The sequence below is a fragment of the Odontomachus brunneus genome, unplaced genomic scaffold (assembly GCF_010583005.1).
Source record: "Odontomachus brunneus isolate Ranch 3 - 2012 unplaced genomic scaffold, Obru_v1 Obru_scaffold_002, whole genome shotgun sequence".
Taxonomy (NCBI): Eukaryota; Metazoa; Arthropoda; class Insecta; order Hymenoptera; family Formicidae; genus Odontomachus; species Odontomachus brunneus.
Genome location: NW_022639452.1, coordinates 4,361,148 through 4,386,090, shown reverse-complemented (window position 1 = coordinate 4,386,090; position 24,943 = coordinate 4,361,148). Strand labels below are relative to the sequence as shown.

Below are 24,943 nucleotides of genomic sequence, written 5' to 3'. Positions count from 1 at the left end.
TATATATATATATATATATATATATATATATATATATATATATATATTATAAGGAACAATTAGAAATTCTTAAAAAAGTTTATATATATGTACATTACATATATATAATATAAACATATTTTTTTTATTTTATATATGTGTTATAAATATGTGTGTGTGTGCACGCAGGCACATATGCATATATATGTATATGTATATATATATACTTAGTTGATTTAGCATATTTTAACTCATTAAGGTTGAGTGTACATAATTATATATATTTACTTTGGATCTTTTTCAAAATTTTTATATTGACAAAATTCTATCAATGTAATATTATCGATCTATCCTAGATAGCTATATTCTTTGTTCCAAGCCGCGAAACTATGATTTTCCGTTGAAAGAACTAATATAGCGAGTGTGTGCAAAGCAAAATTGTTAGTGTTTGAAATCGTGTACGGTTTTTCATGAAAAAATGTAAAAAAATTTTATTTTCACACTTTTTTTTATTGACATTATCTTAAAATACAAAATTGGCGCACTTTCTCTCTCTCTTTCTCTCTTCCTCCTTCCTCCTTCTCCCTCTCCCCTTCTCTCATGTTTATTACCATGGTTATAAAATTTAATAAATTCTGCAACTGAGACATATGTTCAAACATGAAAGCGTTAATTATGTACATTCAAGAAACTATATTTCTCAACGACCAATTCTTTATTCGAATTACGAAACTCTTCATTAGGAATGTCTTTAAAGATTATTTTATGAAGAAGAAGAATTTATTTTAACGATATATGCATAAACCTTAAAAGATTAATAAACCCTAAACGAAAAGAACTTTCTTTTTCAAATTTAGGACGATAAATAGACAGGATATTACATTCATTTTCGCCTATAAGTTGCCGTTTTGAAAGAAATAATTGCCGTAGAAATGGGGTGTAGATAGTACATTAGTACCTTGAATTTGAACGCCAATGGACGAAATTAAATTTTTCTTGCAAATTATTATTATTTTATTAATTATTTTATTAATTATTAACAGAACTATCTGTTTAACCTATCAGGAACTCTCTAGAACTATTAAAAGGAAGCCAGAACTTTAAATAGTTCGTGAGTTTTCACGAAGTGAGACTTTGCACCTTGACACCTGACACTGTCAATCATCTTTATCTTCTCATTCTAATAATTATTCGCGCCAATATTATTTCATTAATTTATTGCTAATATTATTTTATTAATTTATTAATTTTATTAATTTATTTATTAATTTATATTTGTAATTTATTTTATTAACTATCTTTAGAAGAAAATACTCGTGACTATTTTAATGAAATCAATAGTTTAGGAGATATTTGTGTTTTAATATAGGATTTTAGCATCATTGAGACCATAGATTTATGAACTTTCCATTAGATGAACTTTTCTTCTAAAAATAATCTCAAGACTTAACTTCTAAAATATTAGACAATACTTAAGAAATATTTTGTATAACAACGGATATTTCAAAATTTTTTGTCTACATACGATAAAAAATCACGCGGTTTAACCTAATCACGAGCCCTTTTAGGTAACGAACTTTCTCATTCGCGACTAATCTTGAATAAACTTTGACACGTGATTTTTACGATTACTTAAACTTGACGGGAACTCGATTATTACGTTAAACGATCGAAAGTTCTTGACAAACGATTCTGGCGCGCAAACAAATTTCTACTCGGCGAGAGTCAGTCGCGTATTTGCCGAAAAATTTGTAGCTGGGGAAAAGTGCGACGCTCCTGGGACAGTCTCTGTAGGTGCAGTGAACAAGTGGTGCAACAAAGTTTCCACGGATCAGACGAGGAGTGTGAGAGATTCCGGAACGAAATACCAACGCGCACGCTGTCACGTTTATCCCTCCAACCGCTTTCTATCTGTCGGGCGCGCGCGACTTTCTTGAAAAAACTAGACGCGCGGGCACCGATAACGTTCAGCAGCGTGAACATTATTAATGAAAAATTTACCATAATAATATTAATAATATTAGCAATAAATTAATGAAATAATATTGGCGCGAATAATTATTAGAATGAGAAGATAAAGATGATTGACAGTGTCAGGTGTCAAGGTGCAAAGTCTCACTTCGTGAAAACTCACGAACTATTTAAAGTTCTGGCTTCCTTTTAATAGTTCTAGAGAGTTCCTGATAGGTTAAACAGATAGTTCTGTTAATAATTAATAAAATAATTAATAAAATAATAAAAATTTGCAAGAAAAATTTAATTTCGTCCATTGGCGTTCAAATTCAGGGTACTAATGTACTATCTACACCCCATTTCTACGGCAATTATTTCTTTTAAAACGGCAACTTATAGGCGAAAATGAATGTAATATCCTGTCTATTTATCGTCCTAAATTTGAAAAAGAAAGTTCTTTTCGTTTAGGGTTTATTAATCTTTTAAGGTTTATGCATATATCGTTAAAATAAATTCTTCTTCTTCATAAAATAATCTTTAAAGACATTCCTAATGAAGAGTTTCGTAATTCGAATAAAGAATTGGTCGTTGAGAAATATAGTTTCTTGAATGTACATAATTAACGCTTTCATGTTTGTTTAAAATCACTGTCTATTATTTACAATTACGTCGAAATCTCTGTCTCTGCAAGTTTAACTTTTGTGGATCTGACGGATTTACATAATCTGTGAAAATTGTGAGGTCGCGTGTAAAATGTTTACCGAGGGATACAATCGATATGTACATTTCGTAACAGATCGATAAGTCGAACTTAATAATGATTTCAATAATAAACGTTCCTCTCACCCTCTACACCCACCCTTAATATCACCGATTGTCGATGAGCCGCGTGTTCCTGCACAAAAAGTGCATGAAGCACACGGCAGCTATTATTCCATCGGATGAAATCATACCGCGCACGGAGAACAGTTCGTTAATCATTGAAAAATCTTTTTATTCACGGTTTTTTTAGTATAGTAAGTAATATGTAAATTTGCTGATATGACTATTGATTTATTTATCTATGCTTTAACTGACTTTTTGCAATTATTTAGTTAGTTGAAGCGAAATGCTAGTTCGCCATTATAAGAAAGTATTAAATTTCATGAGGTTATAAGAAGAATGCAAATAATATTTGCAGGTGAATTGTTTTACATTTTTTCATCAGTCAATTTTTATGTAAATTAATATTAAAATTTTTATATAAATTAGTATTAAAGATTTTATAATAGATTCTTATGAAAAATTCGACTCTGCTTTTCCATTTTCAACAGAAATGAATATATTTAAAATATGAAGAGAAGCAAATAAGTTTATGTGTAATGTATGAAGTATATTATATACTGGATGTCCTAAACTCTCCTCCTGCATGGTAAATTATACATATATATACGCAACCCAACTTTTACGTTTCTATACATAATTTGTCAATAGAAAATAATATAAGAATAGAAGTGCAAATACTGTTTGCGATATTTTTTGTACATAGTGTATGATTTATTATATTTAAATACTTATACATCTTTTCCTATTACACGTGCATTTTTATTATATCAGCTGATGAATAAATTATGCATTAACCACTTCGCTGACAGAGCAAATCAGCATCAACCGATCCAAAAATGGCAAGATCTAAATGCTGTTTGATTTTTATAAAAGTCAATACTAAAGTACTTTTCGAGTCGCTGAATACGAATTTCAGATCAAAATTTGAAAGTTCAAATTAATGTCAGATTCGAAATCAGCGATCCTAAAAATTTTCCGAAAAAAAGAACCGAGTTCCATCCAAATCAAGTCATTTTTCGCATTTTGGTCCGCTAAACCTAATCCCGCATCTTGAATTTCGAAATTTTAAGCTAAGATTCGAAATCAGTAATCCTAAAAATTCCCGAGTTTCATCCAAATTCATTTCCAAAGTCTTTTTTCTATTTGATCCGCCATCTTGAATTTGACAAAAAAACTAATCTCAGATTCGATAGCGGCGATCCCAAAAACTCCCAAATACCAGGTTTCATCATAATCAAGTCACTTTTCGCATTTTGATCCGTCATATTGAATCCGCCATTTTCAAACTTAGAGTTCAGATTCGAAATCAAGGACTCCGAAAACCCCTGAGTACTGAGTTTCATGAAAATCTTGCCGGGAAAAAAATAAAATGATGTGCGCATTAATGCCATTTTTGGTACATCTTTTATTTGACGCAAAAATGCGCCAATGCCAGCGAAGTGGTTAATATGAAAAAATTGAATAATATTTCTTGTATTTGTAATGCTTTTGTATATTAGGGTTCGTGAAAACAGGTTAATACGATTAACCGTTTAAAACCGTATGCATCAGTTAAGACCGCATGCACCGATTAACTGATTAATCGATTTTAACCGGTACATTCGATTAGTCAATTAATTGAATAAATCAGTTAGTTTCGGTACTCGATCACTTTAATATAATATTTTTGTCAACAAACAAATTTTATATATGCTGGCTAAAATATAATTAAAATTCTTGTTGCCTCTGTATTTTGATATTAAAAGATACATTATTTCTGAAACTTTCAGAGCTTTTATAATAAACTCATATATTGTAGCTAGAAGTGACTTTATATCAAAGAAGGTAATTTTGTGCCATCTTTGAATTTCAAAAGAAAAACGTAAGGAAATAGTTTTTAAATTTGTCAAACGTGAAATTAAGGTCAAATAAGAACTTACGATTTTAACTATGCATTTGATTTTAACTAGTTAATCGAGTTTCAATTGATTAATTGGTTACAATCATGAGCCTTATATAAAGATGTTTCGATAAAAGCGGGCAATCTCTTAGAAGAATATTTAATTCAAGTATATATAATAAAATTACCATCTTTCCGATTAGAAATTTAATTTTTTCTTAACTAAATTTGTTCCTAAATATGCTTGATGATATATATGATAATATTGCCTGAAATTATCCATTTAATTGATTCCATCTTCTATTGTATTTGAAAAACACGCTTTCCATTAGTAGGATTCGAGAACCCAGATCTTTAGATTATGGGTCATCCACTTTGTCACTTCTTCAGTTGATAGATATGTTACCATATTTGACCGATTGACATATTGAATGATTGACTTTTTGACTGATTTTTAAAAGATTTTTTGTCATCGATTACTGATGGGAAGTAAAAAACAAATTAAAGTAGACAACAGGTTTAATATAATAAATGGGAAGTAAGTAGCATTAATATAGTCAATTGAACTTTATCAAAATGATTACTTGTGAGTTATAGATCGTATAACAAAGTCTTGATTAAAATTGCAATACAAATATGCTCAACATGATCTTATATACAATCTTAAAGTGAAAATTAACGGTGAGAAAAGTCTTGCCGTCGGCTATTCTTCGTACTTCGCAAATATTTCGACTCGCGAAAGATAATGAAAAGTAGAAATATCAAATATTTAGTAATTGGAGTTTTGCTTATTAAATGATACGATACAATGTATCATTTAACAACTTAGCGTTAACTTTTATGCTATTATCAATTAGATGTCAAATTACACATGCTAAATGGCAATTACTAAATCTATCTAATGTTTGTCTAAATATAACATTTCCTACGTCGATACTCTGAAACTTTAATTTGACAAGACTTAACAAGATATTATCAATTGGTGCAAATGATCACCTGACTCTAACACAAAATATCTAAAGTTTATGAGTTGATATTCATAAACTTCTGCGCGTTCAAATTTATTTGCGAATATCACCAACAGTGTTTAATTATAACAGCTGGAGACGGATATTATTATAATTTATGTAATACTGAGTGCAATGCAAACTGAAAAGGAAATATCACGGGCAACTTAAGAGAACTTTTAATTCAAAAACTGCCTCATTAAGTAAATTCAAAAAAATTTGCATATTTAAACCGAATATCGTCCAATACAAAAAGACTATTTCGACATTTTTTCTCGTTTGGTATTAAGATATCCTTTCTTTCGTAAACGTAAAAATATTATAATTTACGTACATGATTAACGCTCGGACTCGTGGATAAATAATACCGTTTGACAAAAATCGAGCTTTTTTCATGACACGAGTGCGAATAGTCATTTCCAATGTATTTTTGCCTGTTAAACACGAATCCGTCGTCCAAATTTAGCTATTACGTCACAATTTTGAGAAAAATGGCGTCAAATAGGCAAAAAATGACGATTTTGAGGATTTTCGTGGCGCTATAACGCAAACAGCAAATTTGTTTCCTACATTTAATTAATGCCACGTAAAAGTATTAACTTTTATCTTAAAAATGCATCTCATCTCGTTTCCCAACGATTTTTTTGTTTTCAACATATGATCAATCAGAAACAGTTGTCGGCATCACTGAGCAAAACAATTTTTTTTGCAAGAAGGTGAATAGTTATTTCCGATGTATTTTTGCCTGCTGAACACGAATTCGTCGTTCAAATTTGGCTATCACAATTTTGAGAAAAATAGAGTAAGATGCAATATAAGTAGATTCCTGCATTCGGCATTTTGGCCTCTTTGTCGCCATTTTTCTCAAAATTATGATGTTATAGCCAAATTTGGACGACGGATTCGTGTTCAGCAGACAAAACTACATCAGAAATGACTATTTGTACTCGTGTCATAAAAATTTGTCGAACAGTGTAATCCAACACTGATATTTAATTATAGGAAAGACCAATTTAATATTATGCTTGTTATGTCCGCTTGACAGCCTGAATACATCTCTCTCTTTTTTTGTTGACTCGTTGCTCCAGGAATAAATTCTTCTTCCATCCAATCTTGATATATTGATTTTTTCCACGTGAGTGCAGTACCATCGATATTAATAGCTTACGCGAGAACAGATGTAACAATGTTTGTGCGTCTATGTGTGTATATATAATTTTTTAATAAAATATTTATTCTTTTTAACATCTTTATTGTTTTCCTGTTGACTGTACATTATACATGTGAGCAGATAACTTTCTTTACAAACGTGACATCAACTTGTTATGAAAACCTGACTTACAAATTGACTTTTGGCCTACTTTTTAAGTATCCACTTTTTTAGGTATCCTGACCTACTCTGTACTCTAATGGATCCTTGGGTTTCCCCATACGAACTCAAAAAGTAAAATAATTTGTGGTAAAATTTGTGGTTTACTCAACCGTCAATTTATGAGATATCTTGTCGGGCAAACGTTACCGTTAATTAACGCGACGTTGCGCTGTAAATTAAGACTTGCGACGTTCCCTCTACGGCTCCCCTACTATCACTCAAACGACTGTCGACTTTACGTTCTCTCGTACTGCGCTTTCTAACTCGAACATTTTTAATCCGGCGTAATAATGTCTCCCGTATCCGCGACTCTCTAACACCTCGTAAGAAGCGTTACGCAATCCTCGCCGGCATTTAATTTCGCCGCGACCTTTCGCCTTCAGTGTCTCTTAAAACTTTGGTTTTAATTAAAGTTTGTTCTATCTGTTACTCGCTTGTTTGAACCATTGCCGACTTACTTTCATTTCCGCACCCCGTCGTGGACCGCTGAACTTCTCTCACGGCGCGACTTACGCGCATCTTTTCGCCGTCGCGCATACGCAGTCCTTAACCCTTTCCGCGTTCAGTGCCAGCCCTTTCATAAATCGTATTTCAATTCACACGGCGTTTCGTGCGAATTATAATTTGCAACGAACGTATTTTCGCGCAATCGTCAATCATACGAAGTCCGTCGTCGATGCGTCGGTCGCGTCGATATTTCTCAATGTTTACCGAAAACATTTTCGTCACGTCACGGTACAAGCTATCACTCACTATTCGTATTTTGGAACGAAAGCGTCGCGTGCGAACTGTTATTTGCCCGTGCAATTTTACGTTAAACACGAGCGTTACAATTACTCGCGCGTATCGTTGATTCCGAGTCAACGGTTTGATTTTTAAAGGATCAAACGTTGTATTACAGAAATGGAAGATTTGATCTGCGAAAGCGCAAAATGTTGCAGTAGCAGTAATGGTAGTAGTGGTGGTGGTGGTAGTAGTAATAGCAGTAGTAGTGGTGGTGGTAGTAGCGATAGAAGGGTAGTAGTCGCGTAACGTATATCCAGCTGGCGCATGGATGGTAAAAATATCGGAAACGTGTCTTTAAAAAATGAAAACAAAGCCTCATCCCGACGGCAACTGCGTCACTCTGCAGTCCGCGCTCGCATGATGAAATTTGCACGCGGAATGCGATGTATCTATCTCTTTGCCAAGTTAACCGGCGCAGTGAACTCTTTTCAATATTTTTTTGTTTTACCTTTCCTTTCTCTTTTCTCCTTTTTTCACGCGACAACATCTCGCATTTGGAAATGCTGTCTACAGTGAGTCGGTTCTCATGGGTCTCTCACGCAATTAATACTGGCCACACGCCCGTAAATACGAACCATCGTAAATTAACGAGATACGCACGCACGCACGCACGCATCCCCCTCACGTCCGCTTTTGCGTGGCATTGTACGGCCACGCTGTGTGTACAAAGACTTTACTCGTTTTTATAGAAATATCTCTTCATTGGTATAAAACAGCGGAATTCATCGAAGTTTAGACGAGGGGCAGAGGCGAGAGAGGGTGGGAAATGTACGAGCGCGATAATCGTCGGCAATTGCCACCAATGGAGCGGCCAGTGCATGCAGCAAGAATTACGTACGGCCGATAGGCCGTCGCATTTATAAACGCTGAGTGTCATGTAATGAAAAAAAGAGGGTGGGGTTGCGGCCACACGGGACGTGGTAAGCGGGAAAGAGCGCGCGCGAAATGAACCATGAGATTAACGAATGGGTCCGAACTCATATCCGCGCGTCCCATTTTGTCCAACCAATTAATTATTTAAAACGCTTGCGCCTGGAAACAACACGGTCCTGTTGATACTCGTATTAGCGCTTGCAAGATGGATGACAGAGTCACTCGTGCCGTCCTCTCCCTGTTCGCGAGGTCATGCTGTCATGCATTCAAAAGTATATACATAGCCGAGTGCAATATACAACCTCTAAGTTGACCCGGCATCGAGCAGCACACCGTGAATGCCTCACCATTCATTAAATCGGTCATTATTACAAAGTTTCGATCAGCTTTATTCAGAAGCGATATTTTAACAGTTTGACATTTTTCATATACATATTTCATGTTTCGATAAAAAGAATCACTCGGCCATGTATAACGCGCAGCCAACAAAAGACGAGACGTTACCAAGGATAATAAGAGATTGATATTTTAAAATTAATATAATTACTTAATTAAAATGCATTGTGTTACGTTCATGATTAACGCTCGGACTCGCGGATAAATAATCCAACACTGATATTTAATTATATAGGAAAGAACAATTTAATATTATGCTTGTTATGTCCGCTTGACAGCCTGAATACAGCTCTCGTCTTTTGTTGACTCGTTGCCCCAGGGATAAATTCTTCTTCCATCCAATCTTGATGTATTGATTTTTTCCACGTGAATGCCATCGATATTAACAGTCTGACGCGGGAACAGATGTAATAATGTTTGTCTATGTGTGTATATATAATTTTTTAATAAAATACTTATCCTTTTTAACATCTTTATTCTTTTCCTGTTGACTGTACATTATACATGTGAGCAGGTGACTTTTTTTACAAACGTAACATCAAGTTGTTATAAAAACCTCTATTTAAAAAAATTAATAAGGAGAGAATTTTTTTAATAAAATACGAGTACTTATCCTTTTTAACATCTTTATTCTTTTCCTGTTGATTGTACATTATACATGTGAGCAGGTGACTTTTTTTACAAACGTAACATCAAGTTGTTATAAAAACCTCTATTTAAAAAAATTAATAAGGAGAGAATTTTTTTAATAAAATACGAGTACTTATCCTTTTTAACATCTTTATTCTTTTCCTGTTGATTGTACATTATACATGTGAGCAGGTAACTTTCTTTACAAACGTAACATCAAGTTGTTATAAAAACCTCTATTTAAAAAAATTAATAAGGAAAGGATTTTTTAATAAAATACTTATCCTTTTTAACATCTTTATTATTTTCCTGTTGACTGTACATTATACATGTGAGCATGTAACTTTCTTTACAAACGTAACATCAAGTTGTTATAAAAACCTCTATTTAAAAAAATTAATTACCTTGAAAAACCTCAAATGTTCTAAAAAGTATGAAATGATTTGGAATCAATATTCCTGTATATATCTACAATCTCATTCTATTATTCTAATGATATTAGAAGTCGACGCAAAAACTCATTTAATTGAGTGAATAATCATATTTCTTTTTTTATTATTTATCTCCTTACAATCATATAGTTAGTTACCTATCTAATTCGTCTTTTCGTGCCGACTTCTAATATCCTTAGAATTTTAGGATAGAATCATACACAGATTATTTAGGATATACATATACACAGTTTGTCCAAACTCTGATGCAACGATACCGAAAAAATCAAGTCAGTTATTCATAGATCAATCAATTATTTAAATTTAAAAGTTAATCAATTCAATTATTTATAGATTTTAATTTTTTTTATTTAAAATACACTCTGACTCCTTAGAGTCAATACAACGCTAGAAGCGATTAAAAAAATTTCTAAGCAATCGCTGTATTCCATTTTCGGAGTCGTCTTTAAAATTTCAGCCAAGGCCGTTTGGATGTTCTGAATGACGTAGTAACGCTTTCCTTTCATTACTAAATTGAGTTTTGAAAATCTAATAACAGAAATCTCAATAACAACCAGAAATCTCAATAACCGAAATCACATAAATCACACAAAGTTAAGTCAGAGGAGCGATTTCGAGCACTGTGATATCTTTCAAGAAATCGCGTACAATTTTAGATTTGTACTCCGATAAATTATTGCGCAGAAGTGACGAAGATTCTTGCTCTCGATATTCAGGTCGAACACGAAGAATCCTGTTCAACAAACGATTCAGAACACCTAAATAGAATAATTATCTCACTGTTTGACTTTCGACTGTTCACTGTTTGACTTTTTTAATAAATCCTTTGTGGATGATGCTCTTCGAACCGAAAAAAAATGGTGAACAATATCTTGATTCGACTTTTCTGCACGCGCACTTTCTCCTGAAGTTTTGTTTCTCCTGAACTCTGCCATTTCATACTCTGCTGTTTCATGGGTGACTCATATTGAAAACACCATCTGTCACCAGTTACGATGTTTTGCATGAAATCCGGATTAATATCAACTACTCTTAGTATGTCTTTGCAGTGCTCCACTCTGGCGTCTTTTTGATCCTCCATCAGCGTGTGCGATACGAAGCGTGCACAGCCAACCGTCCATTAGCCCAAATCCTCGGTCAGAAAGCACAGTGCTTTTCAGTATGCCAGTGAGCCTCTCAATGAATCTTGCAGCGGTCGGATCTAAGGATTTTACTCACTTTTCTCACATTTTCGGAGCTATGATTTATTTTCTACTTATTTTTGATGATGCTCGTGGAGCATCTGCGAATCCTCAAATGTTCTAAAAAGTATGAAATGATTTGGAATCAATATTCCTGTATATATCTACAATCTCATTCTATTATTCTAATGATATTAGAAGTCGACGCAAAAACTCATTTAATTGAGTGAATAATCATATTTCTTTTTTTATTATTTATCTCCTTACAATCATGTAGTTAGTTACCTATCTAATTCGTCTTTTCGTGCCGACTTCTAATATCCTTAGAATTTTAGGATAGAATCATACACAGATTATTTAGGATATACATATACACAGTTTGTCCAAACTCTGATGCAACGATACCGAAAATATCTCTCCTGCCATGAAATTAGACATATCATCTAAACATTGCTCGAACGATCCAAGCAATCACTACTCTCTTAAAGTGAATCAGTGAATAGTCATTAATATCGGTTATGAATATAGCACTGAGCACTTTCAGTGCTATACTTATAACTGCAAATCAGTGTATATTCACTGTTTTTAGTGATGTTTGACTGATTCATTTTAAGAAAGTACCGTACCCATTTTTCATCATTTCGTATATTCCGCCAACAATTTTGCCCAGTTTAACATAAAACTCTTTGTTCCACAGCATTTCTTCAACAAGCGTCAGTGAGATACTTTCATACACAACCTCAAAACTAATTACGTAGATATGCTGGCGTTAACCATTGTTGGATGACCGTTGTTGAAATGTTAAGCTTTATGATATAACCGCTTATCAAAAGATAAGAAAAATGCTCTTAAAAATTAGTCGTAACAGAGTCTAGACAGACTGTGTCTAAGAATATTGATTAAAAATTATTTCGTATCTGAGAATTATTTCTGAGATTTAAAATTTTTGAAGATATTTAAAATTTTTTTTATTTTGTACCATTTTTATTATTTACTAAATACTTGCTTTTGAAGTCGGTTAAAAAAAAATTTTTTAAGTCGGTTAACAATAAAAGTTTCGTTTTGTATCTCCAGATATTTTCAAATTTTTAAGAAAGTTAAGGAATTACCAAATTTCAACTTGGACAACTCTGACAATGATACTAATCTAAGAATCATGTAGATAACATACTGAACCAATTACAAACGAGCTTCATTTCAATGTGTCTAATGGTTTTTGAATTATGAGGGAACATTCAAACGAATGAACATATAGGACAAATAGAAAATCCTTTTTTTTTAACTTGATTATAATCTCCTTTGCTTTAATCAATGTCCCCTAATCAATCAACAATCATAAGAAACGCGTAGCTAGAAACGAATACGGCTGATCGAAAAATTTCAATGTCTATAAATCTAGGGAATAATAAGACATCCGTGGTACCGTGTATATACCACTTGGACCAATTGTTTTGTAATCGAGAGAGAAACCACGCGACAGAGGCAGAGGTGCTTGCAAGGGAAAAAAGAAGACTCGCAAAAGAGATACGTTCAAGTCGCGCGTGCTCCCTCCCACGCTATCGTGAGAATATTATCTTAATGAGATGTTTCGTTATGTAATTTCCGATGCGAGAAAAGGAGACCCCGAGTGGGCGCAATTCAGCAGTACTCGGTTACATAACGTAGCTCTGTCTTGAAAGCGTCTGTGCTTGAAAGTTAATGACCCGAATTATCGGCCATTATGAGCTTTTGTTAGTCGGAGATAAAAGGGAGAACTTTACTTTTCGACTTATTCTCTTTGGAATTTGGGCTGTAACGACGCTCCGCGTCAAGTGGGGGATATTTGCTCGGTTTCTCATAAACGATAGGAAGGCCAGTGTGTGGGAATGTGACACTGAATAGGCGGAATTAATGGGAATGACGGACTCGAGAGTAATAACCGAGAGCTTTCGCTTCACCATTGGGTGCTGCTGCCGCACAGTTGCATTGAACGCGTTCAAGCATTAAATATTGCTTGATAATCGGATGTCTTTTGTGCTCGCTAAATATTAATTAAATTAATATACACTTGAAGAGAGATATTCCTTGTAGAAATTTAATACTCAGCATTTACAATGATTAAATACTGGCAGTACGTTAATAATTATTTGGCTAGTGCTTAATCATTGGTTAATGAATTACTGTGATTACAGAATACTGTTTGCAGTAATTCATGCCAAGTAAATTGAGGTAAAGCAAATTAATATCTGCTCATTATATAAGCAATAAAAAATTCGTTTTATTTTTTGCGCCATTGCATCTTCTCACTTTGTGTGTATATAGTTCCCATACTGTAGCAAACACTTTCCTTTTCTTAGGCCGCGCTATCCGTTGCAATGATTGAATACATAGAGAGAACGATTTATTGAATCAAATAAATATTTCTTTGTAATAGTCCAAACAAATTATTTGATTGACATAACAAAAATATTTCTTTGGAACTAAGCCGCAAATAAATATTTTTGTTGCTTCAAACAAAATTTTGTTCGATCAATCGAAAAATTCGTTTGGACTATTCCGAAGAAACGTTTATTTGATTCAACCAAATCGTTCTCTCTGTGTAGAAATTAGTAGTGATGAACTCTTACGATATCTTTGTGGATTATACTTGTAATATATCCTTATATCCTTATATCCTTATATCTTTATTCAAAAAATATTATAATATCTACTTACTAGTAAATGTTAGAAACAGCACAAAATAAATAATCGAAATACAACGGATATTATATAATACATATTAGCGAATTAGTGACAGCATGACTGCTTTTAAATTTTCAACTAAATATTATAATATTAGAGCTAGCAATAAGTTATAGTTTAAGAAACGTATAAAACAATTCATAATAATTGTAAGAAAATGTATGTTTATCTTCTTCGTTATCAAAAGTTCTAAATTATTTTTGCGATAAATGCAGAGAGAGAGAGAGAGAAATGTTACTCTTAGGATATATTTGTAAATCAAAGATTGAAGATTTGTTTCAAAGATGAATAGAACATTGCCGACGAGTCCATAATACATTCTAAAAATGATATAAAAAACAAAATACTACAAGAAATATTTTGGAATAATAAATTCCAATATTAATTACTATCTTGTAAGGATAATCCGTACGAATTTAGAAACAGACCGAGATCTAGACACAATAGAGGAAAACGGTATATTAGACACGATAATCACAAACATCATATGATTGTCAAGGCCACAATTGAGCCAATAAGCAGAACTCACCTAGATTTACGAAATTCGATCACATGTATAAAAGCGATCGGGACGACTCTCGATCGCGCGCTGGCTCGCAAATCATTAATATCCGCGGAGATAATAAAAGCTCATTCTAAATCAATAATCTCTATCTATTTTACCCTATTTCTAGACACAAATTTCTTAAACGTCCTCGTTATAAAAAGTTCTAAGTTATTTTCGCGATAAATGCAGAAAGAAAGATGTTACTTCTAGGATATACTTGTAACGTTCGAAAGATGAATAGAACATTGTCAACGAATTCATAGTACATTCTGAGAATGGTATGAAAAACAGTATATTACCAGAAATATTTTAAAGTAACAAATTCAAATATTAATTACTGTCACTATGTACTAGGTTAATCACTGATGTGAATCATTACTATATTATTTTGAAGTATTAATAACTCCGTAATGTAAGTACTTAAAATCATTTGCCATTAATAATAAAACTGTTAAACAACAGTAATTTATTGTTAATCAGACAATAATACTGTTAATAATTCTGTAAGAGTATTTCATTACTGCCATCTTAAACACTTGAGATTATTCTAAGCTGTGTATTTAATCTCACTAGAAATTACTAATAACAACACTTGTAAATAAGTAATTAACATTCAAAATAAGTAACACTCAAAATAAGTAATTAATCACTAACATATTAAATTTCTATAAATATTCTATTCTATAAAATTTATATTACGTTCAATGTTACACTTCTTAAGTGAATTCTTCATAACGCGTAAATACCAAAATATTTGGACAAAAGTATAAATTTGCACTGTGGGATATTATTATAAATGGCAATAAATGATAATATACTTAGTCCTAGAATTCTAAATATAGATAAAATTTAGCCAGACTATCTTTTCGAACATTAAACACTTGTGTTTTGTTCTTATAATAACTTTTGTTAACTTTATTGAGTTGCGAAAATATTAATAGAATCATATTGACGATTTTTATTCTAATAAAAAAATAAACTATTAAATTTTTCGGAAGTTACGAGCAAAAAAGAATGCGCTGGGTAAAATTTACTCATGTTTAGGATACACGTAACTTTTTAATGTTTAATGTTCTAGAGTTAATATAAAATAAATACAAGCGATATATAAAATAAAGATAAATAAATACAACACAGAAGAAAAAAGATATGCTTATAATTGTCTTTGTATTGCTCGTTAATATACAATTTATCGACTGTACACTGACAACTGACTCAAACTTGATTCTGCCAAGACTAATTGCTGTAACTGAGAAAAACTGACTCCACGTTTCGTTCTTGCCTTATATGCATTCAGAAATGTCACATCTACTGACCGATTTTTCTCACTCGTCGGGGAAGCGATTAATAGCTGCACGCTTTCTTATTTTTTGCATCTATTCTTCGAAACGCGAACTTAATACTTCTCGAAAACAGTCGCACACGCTGAAACTTTAACGTTCATAAGAATTCTCCAATTCTGTATTTCTAATATCATTGACTGGCTACGTTAAAAAAAAAAACTGTTTTGCAACTGTTGTAAAATTTGTGAATCTAATAGAGTATATATAATCAAATTCATAAATTTTTCAGCAGTTGCAAAATAACGTTCTCTGAACGCAGTTACTCTCTCGCGTCTCTCAATTTATTTTATAAATATCCTCGAGATAGAAGTTTGATTTCTATGTTGAATATTTCGGTTATTATACTATATTCATTTCTACAAATTTCTCTAAGATAGAATAAACGACATAATCATTGGCATTAACGGCAATCTGTTAGTCATTCACTGAGAGAAAAAATGGTTGATCTAACTGAAATTATAGTTATTTCTTTGCCATATTTCTCAACTATATTTTTTGTAATAAAATTGTAATAATAACGTAAATAATAACAAAAATCTAGTAGTAATATGCATATAAGATTATTGTTGTTAACATTATAATAGAATTTAAGTTAAAAAAATGGTTTCCTTAACCGTAATTTATAGTAATTATTTATAACATCGGAGGTTAAAAAATACATTCTAAAAATTCTTGCAAAATATGTTGAAATAAAATAATATGTTTACAAAATGTTACAAATCGATCGAATAGATTTCTAAAATAGTCTAGTTACTTTTTTTGCTCTAACAATTAATAAATAAAACAGTTAATAATTAACCGTAAAATTTATCATTCTATGATAAAATCATAGAATGTGAAAACATAGATTTAAAAAGTAGTTTGCATGTTACGTTAATTTTACGGTAATTTAATGTGATTGTTATAACGAAATATATGGATTATTTTACAAGTTTTATTTAAAAAATATGCTTAATCAATTTCAAGTGTCAATTATGGATGTATCTTTTTATTTTAATGCATTTTTTGCAAAAATTTTCAATTTTCATTATGTTTTCTCGCTTTATTAAACTTATTAGTCGAAAGTTCCGCGACGAAGAACTAGAAAAATTGTCCTTTAATTTCTTTAAGGAAAGTAAAAACATTTACGCACTTTCAGACATTGAGTAATGTTACATACATAACAAATAAATTTTAATGTTTAAAATGTAGTTATAAATGTATAACTGCACTGCTATTCAGAAAGGGAAGGAATTGACATCTAACTATGACATTCAATTAAGCGAAAATCTGATGTACATACGAATACCACGCAGTTACATCAAGTCCAATATCATCTCGTAACCGCAATGTATGATATCTGCATCACTTGCTGCAGTGTGTTTGATTGCTAACTTAATGGACTGCACTTACCGGGCTTTTCTCCAATTGAATATGATATCAGTTTGCTTTATTCCACAGATCGTAGTTACAATTATCTCGATACGAATACATCGATATTAACACTAAATTATCGTCTCGCAAAGTGGGCAAATTAGACGGCACTAAATTCGTCTATTGCCTTGGAGTCGCGGCGTCACATACACAAATCCGCGCACGCTGATGAAGCGAGCAAATCAAACGGCGAAGTTGCATCCTTATCGAATTATGATCGACGTCGGAGATACGTTGACTGCTTTCTTCGATCGTTCCGGATCCATTCGGTTTCACTGGGCAGATATTAAACGCGCGTTCACATTAACAATTATTTTACAAACGGTGTGCTCCACTTTGTATCGCCTGCGAATTCTGACGCCAAAGCTCACGCGCTCATCCACAGTAGCCATTCGCACGAATAGCCGTTGTTATCTTGGACAATAATAACTCGGAGAGTAACGCAACTGTGTGAATTGGAACACAACCGGTAACTTTTTTGTGGAAATGTATGCAGTGCGCGAAAATGTTCGCGCGCACAGAAATATTCGGTGGCAGGGAAAAACCATCCCGTAGTGAGTGTCGAGAGCAAGAGAGAAAGAGAAAGATGTAGTGAAAGAAAGAGAAAGAGAGAAAGAGAAGCGCAACCCACGAAGCTCGTATGCCGCTGCAATGACATGTAAATATCGTCCGTAATCCGATGGGAAATGAAAAAGAGAGTCGGTAATTAGAATATTCAATTTTCGCAAACTCGCGAGAACGACAAAAAGCGGAATGTCGAAGCTTTGCGCGTATAATGCGCGAAATCCTTGTCGCTTATGTGCATCGTGTATTATCCAACAAGGACCATTTGTTTGCGTGAGAAAAACGCATTCTAAAGTGCATAGACGGAAAATATTAGGTTCGATCCGCATGTTAAATCGCGAACGCGATGACGATGCAAAGGATGAGAAGTGACTGATGAACCGCGTAGAAAGATCGATATATTACGTCGACGCGAATATAATTTTGGACATGCTTATTAGATGAGTGTGTCTGTATGTGTATATGAATGTTTCGCTTTAACGACACCGTGTAGCTTATCATTTCCTTCAGACGCGAGCCAAAGTTGTTACGTAGTCAGCGTTGCGCAATGCAATCGATAGAAGAGAGTTAACGATCACTACGAATTTAGTTATATGAAATCTTGAACTCTACATTCATACACGTTGTGGGCATGTATATGGAAACCGTGAAAAAGTAAATCAACCGAAAAACTCAAAAATCTCCAAAAAGTATAAAATAATTTTGCATCAATATTCACATGTATCTACAATCCTATTCTAGTATTCTAGCGACATTAGAAGTCGACGAGGAAAAGACAAATTAAGTAGACAAATTAATTATGTAACTATAGGAAGACAAATAATAAAAATGTATGATTATCCTACGTACCTCAAAAGTTTGAGGTTTTTAAAAGCGGTTTATTTTTTTAAGTTTTCATTTTTCGTATACTTTTCAATTATTTACTAAAGGTTTGTTTATGAAGTTGGTTAAAAATAAAAATGTCATTTTGTATCTCTTGATATCGGGTGTTGTCGAATTTTCAAAAAGTAATGGAAATTATCTAATTTCCAGGTCTCCTGGACGAATTCAGGTAATGTGCATGTAACACTAATCTAAGAAATATGCTAATAGCATACTGAATAAGTTATAAAATGTTTCATCTCAATATTTTTAACGATCCTTGAGTCATGATAAAACAAACAACCAAACCAACATACAAAATAAACTAAGAAAATATTTCCTTTTTATTTAAAGTTAGTTAATACATTCGTTATCATCGTTCTATTTGCAAAATTCTCTCTATAAATAATATTATATTTGTTTTCATGTAATCATATAAAATAGACTTGGTATGTTTATATGTGGATATAAAGAAAAATATGTTATCATGCATATGACGTTGGGCACAACAAATATACACAACAGCGAACATACACAAACAAATGTTAAGTAAAATTGAAAATTGAAAATTTCTAATAAAGATGAGCTTGAAATTGGTACGTTATACATATGTGACGCTGAATAAATGAGAAATTAAACACACGACAGTTGTTTTAAAAAACAATATACAGATATTTATATTACATACTAGCTATTTTAGATATTGTAAAAATTGACCTCAAAAATTATGTATTTTATATGTTAAGTAAACATTTACGCATATATGGAATAAGTGGTAAAATATGTAGTAAGTGGAAAAACGTTATGTCGACCGAAGTCTACAGGTGCCAATGACATTTTAAATGACATTTTAAATTGTATATATATCTCTCTAACATGTATTATTTAAAATTCAATCAAACAGACGTAACTGTAACCCTATAACATATAATATTATAACATCTAACCCTATAACATATTGTATTTTATATACATATAAATAATAGCTTACATATAAACTCTGTGCATATTTTTCAAACATATATTTTATATAAATTATTAATCTAATTCTTAGTATATAACGGATATCCTATTTTAAATGCCCCAGGCAAAAATCTGAAAAAATATAGAAGATACGGAAAAATGTTTCAAACAAAAGTTATATGATTCGATAGAGAACATAAGAAGGTACTATTGGTAAAAGTTTTTTAATACTTCAAGAAAATGTAAGAAAATATATTAAAAAGTTAATTAAAAAGTACTAAAAAATTAATTAAAAAATTCTGAAAAAATTCTCAAAGTTCTATGAGAAGAAAATAAACAATTTTTATCTCTTGATATTTTTCGGTAAAGTTGATAAAATTCGATTAAAAAATTATTGAGACCAATAATTTTGTCGATATTTCGGTAAATATCTTAGAAAATAGAGGTCGTATAAAAAATTTTTTCAAACAAAAATTGTTTCTTTACGTAAAATAAAATTCCGTAATAAAAAATATATGTTTCTATTTCAAAAAACAAAGTTGACCTCGACCTGACTTGGCGGCGCAACCCAAGATCAAAGCAATGGTACCTTTTTATGTTCTTTATCGAACTATATAACTTTTGTTTAAAACATTTTTTCGTATCTTCCGTATTTTTCGAGATTTTTACCTGGGGCATTTAAAATGGGACATCCTATATATAGATATTGTGAATCAATATAGAAATTAACTGTTGACCATTTAGGTTCATCGAGAATTTTTAAGATTTTTACGGCAATCTATTACTAGAAGATAGGTAACTGAATTAAAAAATATTTAAATATTTAAAACCATGTATTTTTCGTTGGATAACCGTCTTGTTGATTGATAATACTACACGAGCGTAATTCTGTTGCTATCTATTTGCAAAACGAAGACAGATATCATGAACTTTAGGTTAGTGACTTAGGTGACACGATGACCTAGAGGTCATTCCCGTTCGTGAAACAGTCGTTAATTACATTTAACGTCGCCATTACCGAACCGTCACTGACATAACGTCGGGATGCTGTTGGAACATAAATTAACTAATCGAACCAGCTTGTGATGTTTCCCAAATTCCAATATAGTATCAAGCTTAAACTATGAATCTGGATTTGCCTAGAGATATGTTATCAAGGTAACTCTTTACTGTTTCAATTCTAGAACACCACATTATACGTTTTCTAATAAGAACAACGTACTCACGAATCAAATTTGTCTTTTAATATTGGTAAAAATTAACATTATTTCAATGTTTTTTCTTTTTTCTTCATTTAATGCAACAAATATTCAATATAATGATGACAAAATCAATTGTTAATGTTAATAAAAAGAAAATTATAAACACAAGTTTGAAGGAAGGCTTAGAATTCCTGTATGGGATAAAAGCCTGTGATTCCTTATAACAATGACTCAAATTTATACTCAACGGTGCATTTTATATTTTTATTTGACGTTGAATAAAATTAGAAAAATAAATAAAAATGTTTTTCTTTGTATTTTTTCACAATCCCTTGTCATTTTAACTGATAGAAATAGGTCGTTAATCGCGTCAGTAACTATATTATTCTATAATATTCTATAATATTATTCTATAATATTATTCTATAATTCTATATTCTGTATTATTCTATAATATTAAAACCGCAACTTTTTATAAAAAGCAGTTTATTTTATTTAAATAAAACTACATATTAGTTCCCGAGCGCGTAAATATCTTTTATTTCTTATATATTTTTCTCTCAGTGTATTTTTCTCTCATATACGTGTTAAACAAAGTGATTAAATAGACTATCTATTAAAGGAAATCCAGTCGATATACAAACGATTGATTATTGGAACGTAATTAAACGCGGATAGAACGTCGAAGCTATCGCTTCATGATAACTGTTTTGTTTGAATAAACAAATTATCGGATTGCGAAATTAGCATAATGTTATTTAATTAAGAGTGACGTCGAAAGCCGAAAGATCGAAACAAACGCACTCGAGGAAGATACGACAGTTACAAAGGAAGTGGGAGGTGATAAAGAGGGAACTGTAATTGGGAATCGTTTAGCCGGCCAACGTAGCCGTTCGCACTGCAAACGCGGATCCTTTCGATTACTGGATTTTCGACATTGTTCCGTTCGCCTTTGTTCGTATGAGCGTTTTTCCGGGAGTTTCGCCAATTTAAAGTTTCCTCCTGAGTTTCTGCCGTCTCATCTGTGGTGCTTGCCTGCCTACCTCCCACCCGATTTTCCTCACTTTTGTCTTTTTTTCATCTCTCACACTTATTTCGTTCTTTTTCATTCACAGCCGCGTCGTTACCTTACACTATTCGCATATCTTACATCCTCTTTCTGCCTTCATATATTTACTGCGCATTCAGCAACATTGCCCTCCTTGTTCCTTTGATTCGACGTAGCTTTTACGTAGCAGCGAGCGCCATTCTGTTTTGTAAAGAATTGATGAATGTTCACACATGCACGCGACATAACTCCGCGAATAAAATCTGAAATTCACGAGTGGCGCGAATCGCATTGATTATCACGCGACCAAAGCGCGACATTCCGACCTTGCGGATGTCGTTGCGACTTCTCGTCAGCCAACGCGAAATCCTGGCGCTGAAACAGGTCGTTTCGCGGTTGTTACACGTTAGTTTAGGGAGTAAGGGTCGATTAGCCTGGCAGAAGTCGGAGCTAAGAGCATAAAGCACACTCCTGAGCCCCGGTTTGGCCGATTGCCCGCGTCTTCATCCCCTGGACACCCACTACCCCTCCCCGGCACCCGTTGACTCTCACTCACTCATTCCTTCACTCACTCACTCAGTCAGTCAGTCAGTCACTCTCTCACTCTTTCCGCAGTACAATTCCCCGCGGAGCCGAAAGCTACGGCGCCACGTTTAAGCGGAAGGGACGTGACGTTAAATGGGTACACCTAATACCCACGAGCCTGAATTATACGACAGTCCTTACCGCTCATTTGGTATTCCGCGAGGATAATTTCACCTGAATCCATTAGGCGTTCGCGGGCGCGCACGGACGAGTAGCGTTAGGTTTCCTCCTCCTGTTGCGAAGACGCCCGTCACCGGGCAGAGAAAACGGAAGAGAGGTGAACGTATTACCATCCGGGTCAGATCCTTTAAGACGATCCGCCAGATGTGCATAACCGCATTACGCCGGCTCATTTCGCCGGCTGCTTGATATTTTCATGGCGACGTGCCGTCTCCGTCGCAACGCGGCGCGGCACGGCTCGAAACATCACCCCCGATGTTATAACGTTCCGCGATCAAGGTTTTATCGCGAATTTGTCACGAACGCGATCTCTCTCCGTTAGAATCGCATTGGATTTGCGCGGATTATCTCCGACATTCGCAATTGGCACGAGGAATGATCGTAGTGTTTAATATTCAACATGAATAATGTACATACATAATTCACGCTAATTATAAACATCTAAAGCGTGAATTAATAATGCAAGTTACCTGATCGTGCACGGCCGCGGCGAAAAAGATAGCGTGAAGCGGTGAAAATATTCCGGGCCTTTCTGACAGAAACACACGTAAAAATGCAGAGTACCGAGCGATGAAAAAAAATAGAAATGTTTCAGATAGTCTGTTGAATAAAATTGGCGAGGTAGATTATGGCAAATGTAAAAGCGTAACGCATATTTAATCATTCATGCGAAGCTTATGATATAAAATGGGATACTGGCACCGCGCACAGAATGAATTTCTTCTCTCATTTCTTTCCTCGTGGCCGTACTGTAATTAGTTATTAAATGGTACGCTTTAACGCGACGGCTTTGTGAGAAATGCATTTCCACCGATCTCATTACGTCCCTATCAAAACCGGCGCACACGCGGCCAAGCTATTTGCTGAAAAATATATATCTCGCGAGATATATACAGGGTGATTCAGAACTTTTGCGACAAACTCTGAGGGACGATAGGTCTCGCAGGGAAGATCATTTTTTATTGGACAACCCATGTTCCCTTACGCGTTAGAAGCTGTATGACCGCGCAGACAGGTCTTGGGTGACATTTATTATAATTACGAAATGAATTATTCATCTATTGTCTCAAGTACACTTGCATACAGCTTACAAAAAGGTGTTCAAAGTATCTATCCTGATTGCATTCATATCATCGATATTGATTGTCATAGCATTGATTGTCGGATTTTATCTAACATCTGAGGTTAGAATTTTTAGCGTGCATTTTCTCGCTTCTGACTTCATTAAAAAGAAATAGATAGTGAGAGAGACCAGAAGCCTTAAGCACTGTCCAATATTTTAGGAGTTGATTATTGAAGTCATTTTAGGAAGAGAAGTTCATATGAATCTTGTGATATGTACCCAGTGATACAGGGTGTTAAAAATTCTATATTAAAACACAAATATCCTTAATAAAAAAATATCCAAGTAATCTTATTGTGAAAATAGAGAAATATATAAATTTATTAATAAAAATAACATAAGTAATCACAAACACACACATTATTCAAATATTACGAATCACAATGTTATGAATGTATTACTAATCCATTATTGATTCTATGCATTTATAGGTTAATAGTATTTATACTATATGCAATACATTCCGAATAGATAAATTATAATATTATCTTTTAATTCTATCTTTTAATTATTATCTTTTAATTCTATACATCATTATGATGTATACATGATGTATGACTATACATTATGATGATGACTATACATCAAGTCTTGTAGATGATGTCATGGACGTCCATTGAGAGTTTTGAATCTTCTTAATGGATATCTATTGAACGTTCACTGGAGGCTTCTGTTCCGTTCTGTTCCGAGCTTTGCTGTTTGAATGAATATCCTGCTGCACAAAAGATGGTTCAAAATTTCGATATGACAATTGTTCCGTAATGTATTAAAGGTCTGTATTGATTTAGGTCAAAAACAGTACGTACAATTAGTTCTTCTCTAGGGATGCTTGGGATGACGCACACACGACACTTTTCACATATCCCCAAAGAAATAAATCAATAGGCATTAAGTTGAGTGATCGCGCTAGTTACGACATGCTTCAAATAGAAGTGCATCACTTCTATACGACGTGAATATACGGGTTGCTTGACAGAAAACGGTACTCTCTACGAGATTTTTCGTTCCTCAGAGTTTGTCGCAGAGGTCCTGAATATATATACATATATATATATATATA

At 33.2% G+C, this 24,943-nt stretch overlaps 1 protein-coding gene across 8 annotated transcripts in view; it reads left to right on the top strand.

Moving 5' to 3' along the window:
• LOC116842028 overlaps positions 1-24,943 on the top strand; it is a 633,651-nt gene that overhangs the window by 419,750 nt on the left and 188,958 nt on the right. For 2 of the 8 annotated variants that reach the window (XM_032810678.1, XM_032810724.1), the window contains one exon: positions 18,954-18,972. The exons of the other annotated variants lie outside the window; for them this stretch is intronic. The gene's annotated coding sequence lies outside the window, so the exon portion shown is untranslated. The remainder of the gene's footprint in view (positions 1-18,953; positions 18,973-24,943) is intronic. 8 annotated transcript variants of the gene reach the window in all.